The 4836-nt window shown below is 42.0% G+C and overlaps 1 long non-coding RNA gene across 1 annotated transcript in view; it reads right to left on the minus strand.

The window, feature by feature from the left end:
- LOC138015366 (uncharacterized) overlaps window positions 1-4551 on the minus strand; it is an 8153-nt gene extending 3602 nt beyond the window's left edge. The window contains exon 1 of the long non-coding RNA XR_011125543.1: window positions 4007-4551. This is a non-coding gene — a long non-coding RNA (uncharacterized lncRNA). The remainder of the gene's footprint in view (window positions 1-4006) is intronic.
- Between the last annotated feature and the right edge of the window lie 285 nt (window positions 4552-4836).

The following is a 4836-nucleotide window of genomic DNA, read 5'->3' on the forward strand; positions in this document are numbered from 1 at the left end:
AGTTCGAAAATCGAACGTTCGATTGGGTTCGATTGATTGTTTTCTTTTCGGTGAGTTCCACTTCGTTCGATCGTCGAACTCAATAGAACTCAATCCATAAATTGAGTTCGATTGAAATTTAGTTCGATTGGGTTCGATTTAATATGCCGGGTCTATTTGTCGTCGAAACCTAAAATCTGGTGATTTCAAGTCGTCGTTATGCAGAGTACCACAAAAATATGTGCTAAAATGCGTGCTGCACGTGCAGCACGATTATTTGTTCTTTTAACCAATGGCATCATTGTTTTGTGGTGTTACATACATACATACTTAATTGACCGCTCCCCATAGGGGCTTTTCAGGGCCAATGAACACAACGAAACAACAGAACAGAACAACAACAACTGTTAAGAATCCCAACTGGCTGGAGGCAAACGAGTTGGCTGTTTATAAGTGCATCTGAAAAGTTGAGCCAAGGACTACCGGGGTCAAATTCGACGAGTGGTCAAAGAGGGTCTTGAACCCGGGACCTCCGGATCTCAAGGCAAGCGCCCTAACTACTGGGACACACTGCCTCCAGTCGTAGATTTTAACGTCCCTATTATATGGGATAAAACATCACAAAATGGTCTTTGATCTTGCGGGACCACGCGAAAAATTCCGAGCGGCAGTATAGCTTCATCTTACCCGCTCGGGTAGCCAATCACAGCGCGGGATTTGGTTCATTTTACCAGCTCACAGAGCTAGTCATATATCAGTATCACATCTACATTTACAAGTAAGTAAGTAAGTAAGTAACTTTATTTACCCACATATTGCAAATGAGCAAAGGCTCGTTTGAATGCAAATGTTCAGCATTGGATTAAAAAATAAAATAAAATCAACAACAACAATCCATTAAAAAGTGACTTAACTGATTAGAGTTAACGCTCACATGGTTCATATGGGGTACAAAACTAGCACTTCACATTCCACTCTAATCAGTTAAGTCTGTTGAAATTTATAGTGCTAGACGGCCAACGTTTGTTAAAAGGTAATCCTTCCATGTACTTGTACATGTTCATTGCCGTGACTTTAACATCTTCAGTTCCCACGGCCTGTTGCTCCCGTCTGACCTTGTAGTTCAGTCGGTAGAGCAGCGGTGATCTAACCCGAAGGTCGTGGGTTCAATTCCCACCCTGGTCGTTTTTCTGTCCTTGTGTGGGCCCATTTCCATTAGTAGGATTAACGCTCACATGGTTTATATGGGATTTTTATATGGGTGTCATATTCTCACAAGCCAATAGTAAGGAGCTTAAGCACGCGTGTTTCTGAGATGCGGACGGCAACTGGAAGAGAACATTTCACGTGCCAGGTCAGTGGTGTCTCTCACATTTTTATACTAATCATCTCTAATGAACAAAAGACACTTAGCAATGTAAATGTGGTTGAATGAAGACAAGTCAAAAGGGAAAACAGCTCACTTCCGGTCGCCGTCCGCCTCTCAAAAATGCGCTTGCTCAAGCTCCCTAGAATCTGACGGCACCTATGTTAACTTTGTTAATGCTGTTTTGGGCCAATAAACCACATGTTCATGTCACATGATATCAATATAATTATGTTCCTCTTATTTTTGAGGCCCTATGCTTTGCTCTAAAGTGTCATGTGATCTCTGAATGTATGCAAATGCAAGGTAGAATTGAATGATTAAACGAGACTTGACTGTAAGTTGAAGTTTGATTGAGATTCTACCGTAACACTTACAGCAATGAAGAGATCACATCCCTCCCTGCAGCTCTCCATCATACAATTTTGTACTTCAACTGGCTCATTGCGATTCCTAAACTTCCTACTTTTATGTGAGGTTGTCCATAGGACCCTCAAAATTGGATTTTAAGACTGAGCTTGAAGCCACATGACTTGCTATCTCATGTGATCTTTCCATTGCTGCAAATGCTATGGTAGAATCTCAATCAAACTTCAACTTACAGTAAGTCTCATTGAATTATTCAATTTTATGGCAGTTCTTGCTGAGATCATTCCTCACACGTTTTCAGAGGAAAACTGATTACAGGCGCACTTGAATTTGTAAACGGTTGTGTACATTTATAATATCGCACACGCATATGTCACTTATAACAGCTGCTATAAAACACATACGCCATAGTGTACTTCTGAGATTCGATCTGAAATGATTTACTTCAATGGTGCTGGAAGAAAGCATAATTACCGATTCGTGAATTGAACTGTGATATTTTCTGTGGAGAATAACTCCTGGTCATAACTCTCCACGCATAAAAGTATGAAAATGCAGGCAAACAAATGTTTGAGTTTACGTTTGACGAGAAAACACTGCGCCAAGTAAATGAATTCTTTTAATAGTTGTGCACGATTCAGCGAGTGAAGTCAGTGAACACACTGGTTTGATTAATAAAGCTTTAAGGACACTGCCCGGTGCGAATATTGAAGCTGAGCTGTCTGTACACAAACTCCACTCAACTATTCACATTTTCACGGAAAAAACCAAAGCAAAATCAAGAAAACAACTATCATTCAGCAGTGTGGAAGAATCTTACCATCACACACCGCCAAATAATTTTACTTCTGTCTAATAATTTCATGGCGAACTTGTACAGTTGTACCTTAATTTAAGTCGTTGACGTAATCTCAGGTTGCTAACGGCTACCGAAAATGCAAAATATTTTTAAACATCTCAAAAATTCTTTAAAAACGTGTCGACTTGCGACCAAGATGAAAACGGAATTCTGCCCATTTTATGACGTTGGTTCCCTACGGCACCCCACGTAAAAAGGAAACAAGTTTATTTTGTGAGAAGCTTTATTAGTAGGTACACAGGCTCCCCAAGCTGAAAATACGTGGTGTATGCGACAGTTTGTGTATATAGAGAATTGTATGGGAAAATCACCGATCGTAAAATAATTGTGTAAATAACTATCTCATTTGAAATAAAGTTTTCCTACCTCAAATGTGTGACCAACTTGTCTCTTTTGGCGAGTTTCGAGCCATTCTGACGCCGTTTAGTGAAGTCATCCGGAAGGCCGTTGCTGAAATAATGGGAAGGCCGGTAACTCCATCCATCGCTGGCCAGACCTCACTCCACAAATCGTTTTCTCCTCAACAGGAAAAGTCCCGAATCGCAATAAAAACAACAGTTCCATAAAGCCCAATAAATTTCACTCCAAATACGTGTGTTTCGGCGGCCGAAAGACTCGTGAAGAACGAAAACTTTGCCTTAAAATTCACCTCTTCGGCTTTCCTCAAAGGCTTGTGACCGGGTAGTCAACAACGGAAACTCGCAAGATGGTTTCAGCCTCAACTCTGATTGGACCATTTGAATTTGACCGCGCGCTGGCAACACAACCGTTGTTGACTGCCCAGTCACAAGTCAACAACGGTCGTGTTGCCAGCGCGCGGTCAAATTCAAATGGTCCAATCAGAGTTGAGGCTGAAACCATCTTGCGAGTTTCCGTTGTTGACTACCCGGTCACAAGCCTTTGAGGAAAGCCGAAGAGGTGAATTTTAAGGCAAAGTTTTCGTTCTTCACGAGTCTTTCGGCCGCCGAAACACACGTATTTGGAGTGAAATTTATTGGGCTTTATGGAACTGTTGTTTTTATTGCGATTCGGGACTTTTCCTGTTGAGGAGAAAACGATTTGTGGAGTGAGGTCTGGCCAGCGATGGATGGAGTTACCGGCCTTCCCATTATTTCAGCAACGGCCTTCCGGATGACTTCACTAAACGGCGTCAGAATGGCTCGAAACTCGTCAAAAGAGACAAGTTGGTCACACATTTGAGGTAGGAAAACTTTATTTCAAATGAGATAGTTATTTTACACAATTATTTTACGATCGGTGATTTTTCCATACAATTCTCTATATACACAAACTGTCGCATACACCACGTATTTTCAGCTTGGGGAGCCTGTGGTAGGTACGTAAAATATCGATGGATGCGGCGATCGAGACGACATGCAAGACGGGATTTTTCGCTGTTAACCATCACACGTCTCAAATTTGTTTAAACTTACCTTTCCAGAAGAGCCTGTAGCTGGTGTACCTAAGTCGTGGGAATAATTCCGTGATCGTGTCTTCCAAATACTGGAAAGCCGTTTTTCGATTGACGACGACCGCCCCCGGGATGGTAAATCGACGAATTTCTTGACATTTGGTACCAGGGTTGAGGTGAACCTTAACAGAAAGTGACTGCATATTGCTGACAAATGTTCTCGTTGACGATGACTTGTACCACACCGACTCTTCTTTGAGGCGTTTATATAGGTGTTACGAAAAATAGCATTGCGTGACTAGCGTTACTGTCTAGAAGCTTCGCGAGAGTTTGTAGTTTGTTTATTTTTAGGTTCGTGGGTAAGCGTTTCCAAATCGGTGTGTTTTGTAATCTTTCTATAATTAGATTGATTACTATTTTAGAAAGTTCTAGAAGTTTATTGTCAGAGTATATAAGTAGACGAGTCCAAGCGGAGTGTTTTTCTAACTAGTTTTTCACAAGCGAAGAGAGTTGGCGTTAGCCGTGTTTATTCAAGTGTGACAGAAGCAATGTTTATTCAAGTTGGCGGAGGCCGTGTAAGTTTATCGAGTACGTGTTGTTAAGAGTAGCCCTGGAGCCCTGGAGTCCGATCATTTCTCTGCCTGGAGCCCTGATTGTTTCTAGCTGTGGAGCCCGGAGCCCTGGAGCCCCGATTTTTTTGGCCTTGGAGCCCTGGAGCCCACTTTTTTAGGCCCGGAGCCCTGGAGCCCTAAACCCCTTTGGGACCCTGAACCTTGGTCAGACCAACCCCTTCTCTACCTTGAATTAACGATTATCGTTAATTCTTAATTTGCTCTGAATTTACTGTTATCG

Source organism: Montipora capricornis, chromosome 9 (genome assembly GCF_036669925.1).
Source record: "Montipora capricornis isolate CH-2021 chromosome 9, ASM3666992v2, whole genome shotgun sequence".
NCBI lineage: Eukaryota > Metazoa > Cnidaria > Anthozoa > Scleractinia > Acroporidae > Montipora > Montipora capricornis.